Source organism: Stegodyphus dumicola, chromosome 6 (assembly GCF_044657685.1).
Source record: "Stegodyphus dumicola isolate Sdum_Otavi_A_Nest chromosome 6, ASM4465768v1".
Classification (NCBI taxonomy): Eukaryota; Metazoa; Arthropoda; class Arachnida; order Araneae; family Eresidae; genus Stegodyphus; species Stegodyphus dumicola.
Window position 1 is genome coordinate 191,010,191 of NC_140773.1, and position 19,728 is coordinate 191,029,918.

Here is a 19,728-nt window from a genome sequence, read left to right on the forward strand (position 1 = left end):
GACTTCTGATGAATTATGGAGACTTTAGAAAAGAGATAGTCGCCACTTGTGAATTCGGTTACAAAAAATGTAGAAGAAACCTCAAGATGAGTATTCACCGTTCCTTTGTCAAATTTTTACAACGTCAGTCAAAGGGAAAAAAACTTGTTCTTTCTTTCTTGAAATTTTTGAAAATACGATTTCTGAGTTCTGGAATAAAGAAGCACATGCTTCTTTATTCCAGAACATATTATTTTATAATAAGTTAATTAAATATGTTTAATTGGGATGCTGAAGTTTTCGTCTGGAAAAGATTATATGAAGAATTTCGATATAGTTCTAACAATAAAGCTGGTAGAAAAAAAATTATACTCAACTCCGTTCAACCAACAGGCGGGTTAACATATCTGTTGATTAACCGATGGTGTCTGAAAGAAGGTAACTTTATTTATTGCAGAAGGAGAGGAAAATTATTAATGTAAACCATCACAGTCTACCGAAAATGGAAAAACGGAAAGAAAAATCTAGCGGATAACAGCAGTGGTAGCAGATGACATCATAGTACATAAATCAATTATGCTCTCACGGGGATTCCAACAAGGATTTTTCGAGTGCTAGACGGATATGCTACGAGTTGCATCATGACAGCACACGCGGAGAAGGCTATAATTTCTTTTATTCTCTCTCACTTAAAGGACCCCTGGGGCGAGAATGAGACCCAGTCGGTTACGTTCAGAGGGGATGAAGTATTGTACATGACATTTTAATCAGACGCTGATATAGAATATTTAGACAAATATTTTTGGACAGAAAACAAAATTTTTGGACAAAGAAACTCAAAAAATCATCTATCTTTGCCGGTATTAGATCTCCGGATCTTCCGGCAGCCAACTAGACGTATTACTAAGCTACACACGCGGAAAGTTACGCCTAGTGGAGAATACAAAAAATCCTTGTACAGGCACAATTTAATCGTACGTAATCCGGGATATACAGTCATTCTTTGACGCACTAGGGAAATGGTGTAGCACCAGGGTGCCTGGGTCAAGGACCCCTTTGTAGAACAGATATGCTATTTCGAATACTGTCATGAGTAACTAGTATATATTTAGAATTTTTTTGTATATAATTAAATCAAGTATTTTACCGTTTTTTAAAGTTACATGAATACATATAAGATAAGAGATAAATTAAAAGATAAATTTATAAAAACACTAAAGTTTGCGTCAAGTTTCAATAGACCTGAAGTGCTATCTGAGAAAGTCGAGAAAGGATGAATGAGCTGGCTTTACCTTGGTACAGAAAAAACATTCATAACATACTTACTATACATAATAGGCTAAGTAGTGTGAGTCTTTTGGTGCATTAGTAATAATTAAACTTTAAATCTACAACACAATATTAAGAGGTACATAATAGATTAAATAAGTTATACAATATGGGTATGGCCATAGGCCGTTTACTATTATTTTGGTCATTAAAGTCGTAATCGCAAATCCTTATAACTAGGTGATGATATTAACAAGATTGGCATAAAAGTTCCGGGCGAGCCGGCAGTAAAAATATTTAAGTTGTTCTATACCCAATTCTTCATGTAACTTTTGATTTCGAACGTACCAGAGTGAATTGGTAATCTGTCTTAGTACACAATTTTGTGCCCGTTGCAATTTTTTTCTATAAGATTTGCATGAATATGCTCAGACCAGGCACGCATAGCATAGTATGGAACGCAATACGGTTTTATAAATAAGCAACTTGTTATCTATTGAAAGTACACTATTTCGAGAAATTAAGGGGTGAAGTGTAACTTTACTAACTCGATTAACTTATTAAGGATAGATGTTATGTGTGGGTACCATGATAGAGTTTTACTAAGGATCACCCCAAGATAAGAAACTTGCTTGGCCCATAGGATGACTTCTCGAAAGAGTTGCAGGTTTTAGTTGAATTTATTCTTCTTGGTAAACAGAATTGCTTGAGTCTTGTCCACATTAACTTTGATTTTCCATTTTGTCAGCCAAGTCTCGGTTATGTTTATGTAGTCTTGTAGTCGTCGTATTGCTGGGCTAACAAATGCACTTTGTGAGAGGATCGCAGTGTCATCAGCATACATTGTGAGTGTTGTGTTTTGTGCGGTGGGAATGTCGTTCACACGTAAATAAGGTAGGACCAAGCAGACTCCCCTGGGGGACAGACATTCTTAAATCATCGTAGATGACCATATGTTTTGGCTACTGATTTAATTTATTTAACCAAATGAACTTATTGTTCAAATTAAAATACACCATGATCCCTTTTAATCGGCTGCAACGGGACCTCTTCGATTTCGGATAACAAAACTTTCCGGATAATGGAATACGTACGTCTAGACTTTGCTCGTTCATGCTTCGTGATGCCATATGTAGACACTGCAGCCTGAGAAGTCCGTCGGTCGCGTTTCTAATCTATCGGGCACAATTAAATAAATAATAAAGCAAATAGTGCAGATTATTTAAAATTAAAACACATAAACATGATTTTATATTTCAGAGAAGTTTTTTTTAATATTTTAGAGAAGTGAAATTAAGCAACATTTTTACATTCCCATATTTATTATCATACGAAATTTATGAATAGTTTTGAATATCTAACATATGGATTTGAATATCTAACTGCTTGCAAGATTGTTGCCACAGTTTCAAAAATTTGCTGTACAACGAAGATTTACGACAGCATGTGCTGACAGAGATAAACATTTCTCGGCATACCTTATGAAAGTCTGAAATCCTTCGTCGGATTTCTTCTACATACCTTTCTTGCTCTGCATGTCATCTTTATCTTCATCCTCCTCCTCATCATCACGATCTTTCTCCTTTTCCAGTTCATGTCCGATTGTTTCGTCATCATCTTGAGAAAGAATAACTGAAACATAATTCTCTATATTGATCGAAACCTGCATCTCCTCTTCACTAATACTAATCTTCTTCGAACATGCAACTAAATCCAAGATCCCACCAAGGGGGCCGAACATGTTTTAAAATCATGAGAATCTTCGTTACTCGACTCATCTTCTACAAACATGATCACAGGCGCAGTTTGCGTTCAACAGCGATGTAAGGTAGTAATTCTTTAAATCTTCCCAGGCAAGAGACAAAGTAAATTTCAGAGTGAATTCTTTCTGGAAATTATGGACACTACTTTTAAAATTAATAAAAGTTCACCGATGCACAAAAAATGATAAATAGTTCAACTTGACATTGTAGATAAGTCCTTGGTTCATTATTTTGACAGGTTTGTTATGTTTGGCAGCAGGAACATAACATAAATATTTTTTACATTTAAATTTAGTCTATTATAGATTTTTTTTATATCATAGGCCTATACTTTAGGTTTAAATTTAGATTTTCGATAGTGCCGTTATTTTGAATCTGTTCGTTTATTGGATGCCGGTTAAGAGAGATTGTACTGCATTTGAAAACATAGGTAAATTGTTGATAAACATTTTTTTCATTAGTAATTATTTTCCACCCCAGTTTTTTTTAGTTAGCTAGGCTGTTGTGGTCGGCAATATGGCATAAACTGGCGCTACAAGATATCATGCTGGGTTGAAACCATAATCTTAATTTATTGATGGTACAGTGAATCAGTAGAAATGTATTAGTATTTTAAAATGAAGTTTGAAATCATCAGCACAAAAGCATAACTTCCAAAATTAATCCAGCTTTTACAAAAGCAGTAGCAACGCTTATTGCTGTCAATATGCAACTCTGGCTGCTGTTGAATAGTTTTGAAATATTCAAAAAAAATTTTAATATGAAATGTAATATGAAATTCGGAAATAAAAAAAAAAAAAATTAAAAAAACATTTCTTTAAAAGGTTAAAATCTATAGTTTCAGCTTTTTTAGAGAAACATTTTTGCTTCCGAATTGAATATTTTCGAATTATTTTTGCAATTGAAGTTATTTTCTTAGGCGAAGCAAAATTAAGCCAGAATTAATAATTAAAAAAATAGTTGAGCCCGTTCCAAAAAGTTTTAACTGTGTTTTAAAAGCTAATAATAACCCAATAAAATTATATATATATATATAAGAAAAGAAAAAAAAAGGGGAAAAATAATTTTCATTGTTTCCATTATTTTCATTATCATTCTTTCCTTCATGTGGGAATGACGGAATATATTTGTTCTCATAAATTCCATAAATAAATGTATTTGCTATGCAATAATATCTTTACATTCACACAAGCAAACAAACAACAACAACAAAAAGAAAGAAAAAGGCGGAGGGGGAGGGAAAAAATGAAACATCTCGAATTTTAACGATCAGATTCAGATCTATGCTTTCACTGAACTCACAGATTATTAGCTTGATCTTGAACTCATTCGATCTGACACAACTTTTTTTTTTTTTTTTTTACTTTGAGACATTAGTTTCTTTTCATTTACGGCACATAAAATTTGACAGTAAAATTACAAAATTTTTAAAAGCAGCAACCACATTTTTAGAATTTTCAGTACAGTGTTAAAAGCTGCATACATTTATTATATTTTATTTATTTTTTCAGCCTTTATTTTATTTTATTGTTTATTTTTTCAATCTCTTCACATCAACGTTCAGTTTTCTTAGTAAGATGACTTACATGACTTTTTTTATCTTTTTATTGTTGACATTTTATTAAAAAAAATCCCTTTTTTTCGAACTTATGCCACATAAATTTCAGCAGCAAATTTACGAAATATTTAAAAATAAATAGCTTCAGAATTTTCGATAGAATGTTATCGAAAAAAAAAATGTTACACACATTTTTTAATATGCATTATATTATTTCCTTAAAAATCATGGCGATAATAATGGATGGCAACACCCTTTTATTTGAAAAGGAATTCTAACACAAAAGTTATTCAGCACAAAAAGTTAAGATCGAGATCAAAATCACCTCTTTTGCTAAACGTGTTTAAACAGCTATGAATATACTTTTATTTTTATTTGAGAAAACAAAGTTTCCGATCACTATAATGACGTGATTTTCCTACTCAGATGAGAAGTTACTATTTTTGTAATCCTGCATTTTATTTTGGGAAAAGTATTTAGTATGTGTACTTCAAAGGAAACCACTTTTTATGGTTTCAGTTTAATGCATTTCAAATTTTTTAGTATTATTTAAAAAAATTAAAAGGTATCCGATCATGTTTTGAGGCAGTGTATTGTGGATTTCTGTTTAATTTTATCGGGGTTTATCGGAAAACGTTGGTAGTACATGAAAAAAATTAAAGAATTACTATTTACCTGTCGCCATCCAAAGGCGATAAAACGCCAAATATGTACTCTTCCATCTATTTAGCGTGTTACGAACTGTCAAACGGACAGGCTGCTAGGCCGCATGCGTAACCAGCAAAGCGATCAATGATTTTGAGCCAAATGTCGTCTGCTACCATCTTTTAACTGACATGCGTATTGTTCAAAAAGAGGGATAAAACACGGCGATCAAATACAGTTTTTTTATTTTGCTTTATTTTTTTATTATAGACGTTTAGATCCCAAAGAGGAGAGAATTTAAAATCGCCTTCGGTTAAATTGCTAAGTAAAAGTCGCAGACGTATTTCGAATCAGGAACCGGTTTGAACAACCGCAAGAAGCGATGATGCCAGAATTAAAAACAAAATTTGGAAGAAAAATAAAAGAAAAGAAGAAAATCATGATTCTATGAGTGCGTCAAAGTTAAGTTTGACGTTTGGTTGAAAGTACATATATTTGTGTATTTTATTTGATTTGATAGTTTCATTGTTTTCGGTTCATAATGGGTTACCCTGTTCGTCACTTCATTACAAAAAAGATTATTCTGTTATTTTTATTTATTCTATTCTCTCTCTTAATTATTGTTTATTCTTAAAACGCATCAATTGAAAGCACAAGTAAAAATTAAATATCGCTTTGTAGCTGCAGCTATTCTCATCATTTATTAACCTATAATAATCAAAATAAAATAATCTTAACTTTCTTCTAATATTGTATACTAAAGCTGAAACTGTTAATGTTATATTTTTAACTTCAGTTAAGCGAACAAAGAATATTTGATCCCTAAACAATGGAATATGTAATTAGCATTACAAAGAATGTTCACCAAGAAAAGATGATTGTTTCTTATCTTTAACCTTTGACTATTTTTCTGTATGTTAGTAACAAGCAGGAGGCGCAGATTTTAATGACTGCAGGTGTGGATGCAATGGGGATGTTTTAGTAAGCATTTCCCAGATTTCAAGTAGTTTAAGTCTATTGAAAGATAGTCCATCATTGCCACAAATGTACTCTCACACATAATGGATTCTTATGAATTCTATTGCTAAGGAATATTGAAATTGTTTGAATTATTCGTTGTTGGAGTTGTAGAAATCATTCAAGTAAACATTTCTTTTTTCTTTATTGACTTTTTTAGGGACTTCAGCTTTTATTGGAATTTTCTGATTTTAAATTAAATAAGAACGGTGTTTTAAGTCATTTCGAAATTGTATGTAATAGTTAAGAATTTCGATATCATTATTTGCTAAATCTTGTAATAGTTCCTTCATCCATTGCAGAATCTGTATTGCTCTACACCCTGTAATTTCGTTAAATGAATTCGAAAGAGGAAGTGCATAAATATCCTATCTGCCACACATTTTGAATTCTTCAAAGCTACAAACTGCGTTGTGCAGAAATTATAAGGTTTTCGGAATCAGTTTTTTGTCACCAAGATTCGAACCAGGGATGTTCTAATTGTTATCCTCTATCATTTCAAAATATAGACTTTAAGCCTTTTACGACCTTTTCCCATCTGCGGTCGTAACAAGCGTCGTCATCTGTACCCAGCACTGATTTTTTCCTCCTCATTTGAGACTGCAGTTTAAGTTAGCCTTCGTTCGCGCGCGCGCTTTTCAAGACAGTAGAAGTAAGCTAAACAGATAGGTTGGTGGGAGAAAAACAGTTTAGGTATTTGTTCATCTACCTCAGCTGTCGTTATCATGATTACAAAAGAAGACTGGCAGACTGCGAGCTCAGCAAGAGCGAGAAAAGCCTTAGCAAACCTCTTTGGGCGACCGTTAAAATCTGAAAACTTAAAAAAAAAATTTTTTACGGATTTTCCTCAGAATTACTACAAATATAACTAGTTTTGACAGGAGTTTTTCTAAACAGAAAATTCTGAAATATTAGAACCCGCAAATGAGCATCTTATGTTTAAGATATTTTACTATGCTGCCTAAGGGACAGTAAATGGAGTAATGTCATCCGTTTTGTTACGTCATCTGTGGCTTTGCTTTGGAGAAAACAAGCAGGAAAGTATGTTATAAAATTATTAAGAGAAGAAGCAGGTACAAATACCTCTTCTTTAGGACCGAAAAAATTTTGCTAACTCTCCCCTTGACAAAGTGAGACTTGTATGTGATCGATCTCAAAATTTGTAGAGCTTTATTCATAACCTACAGTCTACTCTAAAGGAAAGCTTGCGTTGTCGTGTTTCTTTCCATTTGAAGTAGGCTAGCATTTTATCAGGTTGAAATAAAAGTGTTTTACTTCTAAAGCAAACACAATAATCAGGTAAAGTGAGCTGGGTACTAGAATTTCACCATTGTTTGTGCATGTGAAATTCCACCGCAATAATTATGCAGTCCCCCCACCCTCCCCAAATTTCAATGAAGAATACCCCGAGGGTCGCATCCGAGGCTTTTTCACTCTTACCACCAAACGAATCAAAGTTCTAATTTATTTCCCTGTCTTTTTGACATTTAATATATAGTCTTTTTGACAGTTATACAGTCTTTTTGACATTTACTAGCTTTTTTGATTCATATATAGAGAAAACGGTAAAGCCAAAGATCGTCTGGGAAGCAAAGTTAGAGATTCCCAAAGCGATAAAAACTTTAGATACGCCACCTGAATCTGAGGACACCGATACTGGCGAAACCTGTTGTTACCATTAGTACACATGCAGTAAATACTTTACTCACGAAAAGAGGTGGAAAAATAAACGGTAGAAAACCGAACTACCAAAAACGACATAACTCATGATTTTCTAATCATATACATAATTATCACTTGTCAAAAAATTCTGAATCCAGTTAAATCTAGAAGTTCAAAAATGTGTAAGTGTGAAGGGTATGATTCACATGGATTCAAAAGTACTTCTATATCTCTATTTGGAAATAACATCATATACCTCTAGAATAGGATTTGAAATCAAAATTTTCGAAAATTATCTCTGCTTCTCTTTATAGCCCTAAGGGGCAATTTGCCCAGAAGGGCTATTGATTTCGTTTTGGCATTTTGCGTCGTCCACTATAAAACATCATTTCATTTTTCAAATTGTTGCCACCAAATATTAGAGCCCAGCATTATATTCAAAGAAATTAAATAATGAAGAATCTGCATCAATGTATGTATGTTTTTCGCATTACCTTATATATGTACCGTTGTTTCACAACGGTACATATATAAGGTATTTCTCGCGGTATATATAAGGTTCTTCTTAACATGCCTTCATGGTGTAATGGTCAGCACGCTCGGCGCGTATTCGAGAGATCCGTGGCTCGAGTCCCCGCGAGGGCATTGCTCATTTTTCACGTCTCCTGCTTCAAAATACCTAATGACTCTAAAGTGGCGCACGAACTAAAAATGGTGGATTATGATTCTCCACCGCCAGGATTTCGTGACTGGGTCCCTTAATCCCCAGTCGCCCTTTATGAAAGGGAGCATATAATGTATTTCTCCCGCCTTCTTTACATGCCTTCGTGGTGTAATGGTCAGCACGCTCGAGAGATCCGCGGTTCGAGTCCCGGCGAGGACACTCCTCGTTTTTCACCTCTCCTGCTTCAAAATCCCTAATGTCTCTATACCTAAAGACATCAAATTTTGAATAGCGTAATATGTACAGCTGGAAGCACAAATTTGGAATTTGTTTTATAATCCATTTCATCTTTTATAAAATTTTAACAAATTTTTGATTAACAAATTCAACGTTTTCAAAGCGAACAAATGGCAACACCGTACGAAAAAAAAAAAAAAAAACAATTTTTTTTTTTAATGTCCAGCGAGAGAGACTGTGAATCGGAAATTCTATAGATATGCTCATTTTAAAATTATTTTGCGATATTGCTGTTGAACTCGATTTTATGGTTTAAGTGCGAAGAACATGATATTTAATAAATAAAGGTTACATACAAAACGTTAAAAAAAGCCCCTTTTGGGCATAATATAAAATCCGAAAGCTTTCAGATTTTTTTTAGTCCAAAGGGGCTTTGGCCCTGAGGGACTATTGTTTTCGTTTTGGCATTTTGCGTTGAAATCTTTAAAAAGCTGTATCACTTTTCAAACTGTTGCCACCAAATATTAGAGCACTGGAATATATTTGAAGAAATTAAATAATGAAGAACCTGCATGTATGTTTCTCGCATTGTGATAAAACAACGGTACCTAGAGTTATCCAATTTTGAATGACGTAATCCTACTGCGAATATGAGCATCTGGAAGCCCAAATTTGAAATTTGTTTTATTATCGATTTCATATTTTGTAAAATTTTAACGAATTTTGATTAATAAACTCAAGTATTTCAAAGCGAGCAATGGCAATGTTGTACAGAAAAAAAACATTTGTATCTCCAGCGCGTGAGACTGCGTATCGGAAATTCTAAAGATATGCTCAATTTAAAATTATTTTGCGATATTGCTCTTGTACTGAATTTTGTGATTTAAGTGCGAAGAACATGATATTTAATAAATAAAGGTAACTCACAAAATGTTAATAAGCGCCCCTTTGGACGTAATTTAAAATTTGAAACCTTTCAGATTTTTTTTTTGGGGGGGGGGAGACGTAAAATTGTATAAAACGATAGTAAATTACAGAGCGGACTTTTGCAAACTCTTGCAAGTACTTTTTTTTTTTTTTTTTTTTTTTTGGTACATGAAATTTTATAAAATGTTATTATAAAATTTCTAATCATCAGAATATCTTATTTTTAACGCAGACGATAGTGAAACAGAAAATAGAGTCGGAAATTTTGCATTCGATTTACAATACGATGTTAGAAACATAATTTTGACGACATTGATGATATAAAATAGCGTTTTTCTTAACCTGCTGTTAAAACGCCCGGAGAAAATAGTAATTAATTTAACGTCGTATTTAATAACACACTTTTACATCATCGATAATAAATGAAAGATTTTATAGACTGGTACTAACAACTATTAATATCACACGTGATTTTATCGAAATTCAAAACAATAGCACTCTTCCAGGTGTTATTAATTATAATTGAAAATAATGGTACATAACTTGAAATTCAAGAATTTATTTGATTTTTGCTATCAAAGCTGGCATCGCAAAATCTCAGAAATTTCTGTAAAATTAGAACAGTTCCGAAAATCTCGATCCCGATCGTAGATACATATAAATAAATATAATTCTATCTGTTTATTCTTTAACTTACTTCTGGTACTAAATAGGTAAACATTTATGCTACACCTGTGGTATACTTATAATTAAAATTTCCAGATCTAGAGCTTCGTTAACCCGGTCTGTTTGAATTTCTTCCCGTAAGTCGAGATCTTCAGCCAAGGCAAGAGATGAAAAGGATTTCAAAAGTAAAAATATCGCATTTCACGTTGCCAGATTCCTGACTCACGTCATGTGGTATGTGGTGTACTATTTACGGAAAAGCGGGTGGAGGGACCAAGTGGCATATTTTTCTGGTCCTTCGACCGAGATATTGTGGTAATACGCGACGTGAGCGATTGCCAAAATTGTATGAGTCCTAAGAGTCAAAATAGAAGGGATGAAATCGAGTAATTTAATTAATTCGGCTGCGTCGAGATTAAATAATTAATCTCTTTCTCAGGTACTTTCTACTTGCTTAGAATATGTACGAATTTAACTCCGTATTGAAGTAATCATAAAGGAAAGATATAACAGAATGCACATGATTTTTTTTTAATTGTGGAACATTAACGAATGTAATTACTGCGCAAAAAAGAAATTCTGTTGCTTGCTACTAGAAAGGAGGATTGAAATACAAGACTTAGGCTCCTCAATAATTGTGAATTCAGATTTTCTTCAGATGACTCATGATTTATACGGGCACTGTGTGTAATACTATACAGTAATAATGTCTATGACCTCTAAGTTGGTGGGCTATATAATATATACAATGTACTTTCAATTATCCGTGCTTAATGTCGTCTAACAATTGAAAAATACAATCCAAAATATCAGTTTTCATGTATATTGTTAAGTGTTTACTTTTTAAATCTGTAATTATTTGAAAAAGTTAAACATTTGCCAAATTTCACTGCTTATTTTTTGAATTTTTATCATTTTATTCGAATCCTCTTTGGTGTCGACGGACAGAGGTCATTGTTGTCTCAAAACTAATGTAACTGTCAGCACCTTCTTCATTTCTCTTCTGTTCTTATGAATTCTGTTCTTATGAATTCTGTTCTTCTGTTCTTATATTCCTGAAATAATATTCGGAACACTGAAGCATTAAAAATCCGGCTCAGCCGAATCGCCATCAAGCCATTCTTCGATGATTTCCCGATCGACATTTTCGAAGAACTACACATTTTCAGTTTTTTTGGTTATTTCTTCAGTTATTACATCGATTTCTTCACAGTTATGTAAACTTTAATTTCTATATTGGGAAGAATCTTTCTCCATGCTCGAACTTTCGAGTGTTCGTTTTTTACACATTCTCGCTCATAGCGTTGAGTGTGCGTGTTTAACCGAAGCCACACAATCCGAAAACCGGATAATTGAGAGTACACAGTGTATTATTTATTTTTTAAATTAAAGACTTGTAGAGTCATTTGGTTATTTTTAAAAGCAGGAGACATGAAAAATGTGCAATACCTTCGCCGGAACTCGAACCTAGACCTCTCGAATACGCGCCGAGTGTGCTACCGTTACACCCCGAAGGCCTGCAGAAAGGAGGGAGAAAATACCTTATATACTCCCTCTTTCAAAGGGCGATTGGAGATTAGGGAACCCAATCGAGAAATCCTAGTGGTGAAGAATCATCATTCACTACCTTTTAGTTCGGGCGCCACTGCAGAGATATTAGTTTCTTTGGGGTAGATGAGGAAGATGTGATTAATGTGCAATGCCCTCGCCGGGACTCGGACCTGTACCTTTCGAATACGCCCTGATTGTGCTACTGTTACACAACGAAGGCATACGGAAGGGATGGAGAAAATACCTTAAAGACTTACTGCTAAATTATTCTCGTTTTTGAACTCTGAGCTAATAAACATTATTATTATGCATATAGTTTAAGTTAATATAATAGTAAACTATTGTTAAAATTGTGTTTTTCAATGGATTGTATGTTAATGTTAGCTATTTTTTCTACCAAAAATTTATGCGTAATCTAATAACTGTATAAGGTATTTCTCCCGCCTTCCTAGCGTGCCTTCGTGTTGTAGTGGTCAGCACACTGATCCGGTATTTCAGAGGTCCGTGGTTCGATTCCCTACGAAGACGTTTGCTAATTTTTCATTTCTCCGGCTTCCAAAAGATCCTAATGCCTCTACAACTGTTTAAGTATGTATGTTGCACAAATAACTATTCTATTACAACAGAGAATAATCGACTATTTTAAAATTTGAGACATAAAACATAATACGTTATCTTGTAAGGTTTCTCCTAAGTTTTTAGCAGTTATCTTTGTTAAAGCTACTTTCCTTTTCCTTCTAATTTCAGCGCGCAATTTCCTACCAGAATGTGTTTTTAGAATCGCGGTTAATGCAAATGAGTAAGAGCGGTATTTAAGTCGAAGTTCCAACGACTCGTTAGACAGCCAGAGTTTCTGATTAGCGCGCTTTCGCCTTTTGGCTACACTCTCTCTAAGCTATCTCTAACTACGCTCAGCCGTATCTCAGGCCCTTGATAGCTTAGCCAGTTTATTTGATATTTAGGGGCCAACTACTAGAATTTTGGTTGTTTCGGCTATATCTCTTTAGTTAAGTTTATTTCTTATTAATCTGAGTTTAAGGCCCTGAGAAAGGGACCGTCTGTAAAATTCTTATTTTGAAAAATAAAGGGTTATTAACCCTTCTTGATTTTTAAGTATCTGTTTCTGAACTAAAGCGAATATTCGCTTATCTGTTCACGAGGTTCCTACAAACTTAGCTGCTAGATAAAAAGTTGGAACCCCACAAAATTTATTTATTTAGCAGTAATAAAGTAAATTTAACTATTCTTTGTTTACCTTGATGAAATTAAACCATGGATACGTGTTTCACGTGGAATACATTGCCCACTGCACGAAGATTACAATTCATACATAAAACTTCAAACACATACTTAATATTACCCTCACAAAATCGAATAATAGATTTAAAATATTAATACATTACTTTAGCTTATTAGTTTTTTAATTTATTTAAAAAAGCTCCATATGTTTTTTGAAATAAATGTACGAAACACATTACATGTAAGATGTGAACTATATTATAATTTACTGCATTACACGGTTGCATCGGAGAAGAAATTGTATTATCAACCAGGGTAAAGTGGCAGTCAAATATCGTCGACCACTGATAATGTGACCTTTTTTTTCGCACTCTGCCAAGCAATTAAACCGATAACTAGAAAAACACTTAGAAAAAGAGTAACCTTAGAAGACGCATATTGTTAAGTTGAACTTTGTACACTTTTTAACATAACTGTTAAAAGTACATTTTAAGCTATGTCCAAAAGTATTATAATATCTGAAATTTTACATTCTAAAAATTCCCAAAATATTCTGGACTTTAAAAATGGTAGATTTCGAATGAAACTGTATCGATTTTCAGGACGATCAGATATACTATATTCCTTTTCTTCTCAAGAGAAAGAAAGAAAAAAAATGCTGCTGCTTGAGTAATTAAGTCTTTCCTTTATTAAATAAGTGCACAAATCTTCTCCACGGGATGTTAATTGATGATCGAATTCCTACACTGCGACTTGACCGATTAGAACAGCCCACTTTAAATACATGTTACGTTCTACATCTTGAATTTCCCGGGGATTAATTCTTAAATTAATAGACTAGTCATAATTGCTTAGCTTAAATTTATTTTCAGCGTTAATCTGGAATCTGGATGCAAAATTTTTAAAGAAAATTTTAAAGATCTTATACTTTACATCTTTAATTTCTGGAGGAAAAATTCTTAAAATTATAGGTCTAACCTCTTAGATTAAAATAAATTTCAGATAATAAAAAGTAACTTTCAGGTTTTTATAGTTTGTAATTAAAAATAAATTGAAACTTCATGTTCTTCCCACTTAAACCATAAAATTCAACTCAACAACAATATCACAAAATATTTAACAGAGCACATCTTTAGAATTTCCGAGACTCAGTCTGGCGTGCTAGAGATAAAAATGTTTTTTTTTTCTTCCGTACAGTGTTGCCATTGCCCGCTTTGAAATCGTTGAGTTTCTTAATTAAAAACTCATAAATGCTTTACAAAATATGAAATGAATAATACAAAAAATTCCAAATTTTAAATTTGGGCTTCCAAATGCTCATATTCCAGTAGGAACGTCCGTTATTCGAAATTTGATGACTTTAGGTTTCGTTATTTTATGTAGACTGTTCATTATTTAATTTCTTTAAATATAATACAGGGCTCTAATATTTTGTGGCAACAATTTAAAAAGTGATTCGCCGAATATATTGAATCAACGCGAAATGCCAAAACGAAATCAATAGCCCTTCTGGGCAAAGGGCCCTTTTGGGCTAAATAGAGAAAATAAAGTTCTTTACGTCAATTTAAACGAAAGTTATTGTGCTTATGAGCTTTTTAATCGATAGCATTCCGGAAATCGATTTTTTGATTGATGTTCTTGATGTCCGTAATATGGCAGAAAATCAATCTTTTTTTTTCTTCATGTTAATAATACTTGCCCATATATTACACTTATAATAGGTAACCAAGGATTGAGCGCGAGCAGGTGTCAGAAATTCAATATATATTGCTCCATAATTTATCTATTAATAAGTTATTATTTCAAAGTGGCAGCACGCAAAGAAAAACTCTGTAATTCCAAATTGTTTTCCTTATCGTTTTCTTTCTTTTTTTTCTTCCCCTATTAAGATTATATCGATATTTATAGCCTTTTCCTGCACGAGGTCAGCAAACGTGCCAGGACGTGAACCTTAGATTTCTGATTTCAAAAATATTCGCAGTATTTCTCCCCCCTTCCCAAACTTTTCCTATTTCCCCCCCCCCCTCTGCGATTTAGAATCAGATAGTCATCAGGGCAAAAACTCATTCGTGATACGACAGGACTTGTATTTTTGATATTACAAACCTTTTCCCATTTTGTGGGCTGTTCAGTCATGCTAAGTTATGTAACGCTACCAGAGCATTTATCAGTTTATCATCTATGTGGCTTAATAAGTGCTGTTAATAAGTGCCGAGACATAGATGTTTAATTTGCCATTCATGCAGCCTGTAAAACAGTCTCAGAGTGTCGAGATAGGATGGTTCTTTGCTTCATCTTTAAAATTGTAATTGTAGCTACTTAACGAATTGCGTTATTTATAAAAAATAAATACATGTCTTAATAATTTATGTTTTTACACTGCGTTGAATAAAATATCTGCCTGATATAGCTTAAAATATATTTAATTTATAATATATCCAACTAAGATATCAGAATGATTTTACGAAAATGTGCACTATTACTGTAATTAATAAAATTCCTTTGAAGTATTATGTACAATGTAACCTTTGTATAGAATATTTATGCGATTTCAATTTCTAAAATGGATAACGAAATCTTTCCAAATTTTGGGGCCATTATCTTACCATATTATGCTATTTACCGCCCACGTGATCAGCAGTATGTCGGCATTGCATGAGACATAAGATCTTTAACATCTTCAACGCAGTGTGTCAAATAGCTGTTTTAGAGTGCTGCTGTTTGATAGATTGCAAGAGTTTTAATTTTTCTTTCAAATGATACCCATTTAACAAGCTGAAAAAGCGGCAAACGGGATTTTTTATTAATTAAAATATCTTTTTGAATGATACATCGAATCTGTATAATTTGAAACACTTTCAATTTACAATATATCTAGTTATTAATTATAAAACTTGAAAACGTTATTGAAGGAATTAAAAAACGTTTTCAGAAACCTTATTTTAAGTTCTTGGCACACATATATTTTTATTTACTACACTCTAAAGAACATTCTTACTAAACATATAAAATCCTGTTCTGGAAAATAAAATACCTAAGTCTACATCTCAGTGACTGATGACTTAAGTCTACAAATCGGATATTGATGGACGAAGATATAGACCAAAGTCTACGCCTCAGAGATTGATGGACGAAGATATAGACCTAAGTCTACATCTTATATATTGATGGACGAAGAAAGAAGAAATAATCTAGAAACAACATTCAGAAAACGCTAACGCTGCGCGTAACATAAGATCTTTAATTTATCTTCCTCTTGTTTGGGGCTACCAGCAGTCGAGCGGTTAAAGTCTCTGAACACAGGCAGTTCGGTCCTGAATTCGAATCTCAGGGCTAGCTGCAGTGGGCGCTTTTGTGATTTCTTCCATGTGTAACATGTATACGAGTCAGTTTCCCTCAGAAAGTCCTCCACGAAGGCATCTCTCCCCTCGGGAAGACAGCTCTCGTATGCTTTGCCTTAATTAATAAACCAAAACTAACTGCATTCCACTTGCTCTCGCGCGTAGCATATTTTTTGACGATTGAAATTCGGTAAACCGTAAGCTCTTTCCATTTATCTTTTGATACACGTGTTATTGATTTAAAACTTTTATATTTAAAAATAATGCACGCACTTCTTAATAATTCCAGTCTCTATTTTACTTTTTTGATATTTCCTCTAATTGATATTAATGTACATTTAATTTAAAATGTACTCAATTTGTAAATTTCATGATATTTGCAGTTTTGTTACGACTAATAAAAATGTTTCTAATGACATATATTACATAACTGGTAAAAGAAAAAATTAAATAAAGTAAGCCTTGTATCGGGCGTAGATTTAGTCAAGACTGTATCGATTTCGAGGGTAACCGAGTACAGGTACATCGTACTTCTTCATCAGGAGCAAAGAAATCTGCAGATTAATCTGAGATTTTTGGGGCAGATTTCTTTGTTCCTGATGAAGAGGGACATGCAATTATATCTATGCCCACGAAATCGATCGAGTCTTGACTAAATCTATTCCAAACACAAAGTTGTTGCTTTGCTTAATTTTATGATTTTCTTTGGCGTGTTTCTCTTCTATCTTGGTACAGAAATTTTTTTAAATACTTTTTATAATATTTTACTTTTTAAACTTTTTAAATTAAATTTTTTTTTTTTTGAAATTTTTTCCTTCTTTGAGTTACTGGATTGTAATCTAACGTCTTCAGATTGCAATTTCTCTTTTTATTTATTTTTTTCTTTATTTTAAATCATACGCTGTGTATTACAATTTTTACTCGATAATGTGAAATCAAAATTCTTTTACAATAGTGTTTGGAACGAGCAGATTATGACGATATAATAAGATGCTATAATAATGCTGGCTGTATACTGTCTGAAGTCTGAGATAGATACACTTTTGTACAGTTCACCGCATTCCATTTTCACTGGTAATGAGGTCCAGAAATTAATAATACCCTATGTGGAACATGAATACGCTTGAATAGACAAGTGAGCATAAGCAACAACAACAACAGCAAGAGAAGGCGAAAGACCAGGGTAATAGATATTGAATATGAAAGCGAGACTAATTCCGCAGAAAAGACAGAAAATTCAGAATGGATAACGTGCAAAGAAACCGAAAAAATACCGCAAAGAATAAACACCGTTTGTACCCAGTGAAAGTGCCGCAGGACAACAAGTATCTTCAGACATAGAAGAATAATTAGATTTCCGTGAAATCATTTTAAGTTAGCTGTAAGAAATTCACCGAAATATGCGGAAAATCGTCTCGAGTTACTCATTCGTCAGAGCGAAAAAGGTGCCTCGAGTGCCAAGTGCTGACACATTCACAGCGAACTAAGGCTGTCTTTAGATTATATAGTATGGAAAAAACAAAAACTATTCTTTGTCAAATCCCCACTATATTATGTTGGAAAATATCATATAGTAAAATAAAGGATGCAGATGTTTATAAATATTTTTAATTATATTATTATTTATAATTTAGATGCATCATGAAATAGATGCATTTTTGTTTACATGAATCGGTTCACGAATCTATATGCAATTTTGTTTACACGCGGTTCTTAAATATATAAAGCCCACCAGCGGCCGAGCGGTAAAGTCGCTGAAAACTGGTAGTTCGGTCCGAGGTTCGAATCCCGCGAACGGGCTGGCTGCATGGGCGTTTCCGTGGTTTTCCCCATGTGTAACGTGTATACGAGCCAGTTTCCCTTAGAAAGTCCTCCACGAAGGCATTCCTCCTCTTAGGCAGATAGCCCTCGAGGCTTTGCCGTAATTAAATAACCTAACCTAACCTAACCTTAAATATATATGTAATTAAGAACCGTAGTCTACTGCTTTTAAATTTCTTAGTTCGGTATTCAATAACAGGCAGATTAAATTTAAAAGTTAAATTAAAGATCTTATGCTTTGCCGAATGGCAATACAATATTTTATTTTAAGCTGTGGCAATTGACAATTTAGTAGCTGAGTTTGTTAATTGAATTCGAAGGATAACAAATATCTTACATAAAGGAAATACATTGCAGCGGGGAATATAAAAATATTTTATTTCGGGCTGTTGCAACAGAGTATTTTTAAATCTCCCAGTTTGTTAACCAAAAACCTCATTGCATTTACGCGAAATATAAAATTGAGTAAAAATAAATTCAAAATTTTCTTTTAGAGGTCATTAGATGCTATCTGAGACTTGGAGGCCAAAATATCGATTCCATGAAAATTATTCGAATTTCCATTTTAAAAAAATGTAATTGTACAGAAGCTCAGCTAGAAATTTTAAAAACGAGTTTCAAACAATTTTTTTAAAACTTATGAAATATTAGGTACTTATGAAATGTGATTTTGAAACACATATGCGTGCATGAATACAGTCGTAAGAATTCATTTCTATGCAATATTTATTGTAACGAACATAATAGAAAAGGATATCCTCTTCTATTATGTTCTTTTTTCTTTAAATTTCTTTAATTTTTTTAATTTGGGTATTGCTTGTTTGAAAAGTTTTGGTTTTAACATTTTTTAAATTCTTTATTGCCTTTAGAGGATTATTTGAAATTTATTAATTATGAATTTCAATTCTTGGTCTTTGTGAAAAATTAGTTCTAAATTTCTTATTTTATGTCTTTATATATATATATCATTATTTGACGAAATTATGATAAGCTTAACATACGTTACCTGTTTGAAAAATATGTCGTTTTAAATTTCAGTTTTAACTTGAAAAAATGTGTCACATAAATTTTAACTTTCCGTAAGTGTGCCACTTAAAAACGATTGCGACGTACTGCATTGCATTTTTCTGGAAAGATAGAAAAAGGGGGAACAGCAACTTATCTCGAGGAAGAGTTACAGTCACGGGAGAAATGGAAATACCGATAAAGGCGGAAAAAAAAGCTGGATCATATATAAAGATGAGAGCAAGAAAAACGATCTCCTAAAGAAGGATTATGACACGAAAGGAAAGGAGAAAGGTGAGGCAGAAATGAAAGAGGAAGAAGATAAAACAATAGAGAAAGTGCAACACGAAGCGTCATGCAAGGAGTGAACGATCTTCAAAAGAA

The 19,728-nt window shown here is 33.1% G+C and overlaps 1 protein-coding gene across 1 annotated transcript in view; it reads right to left on the reverse strand.

Moving 5' to 3' along the window:
• Window positions 1-19,728, reverse strand: part of LOC118192971 (FH1/FH2 domain-containing protein 3-like) — a 455,802-nt gene that overhangs the window by 276,823 nt on the left and 159,251 nt on the right. The gene's annotated exons all lie outside the window — the stretch shown is intronic.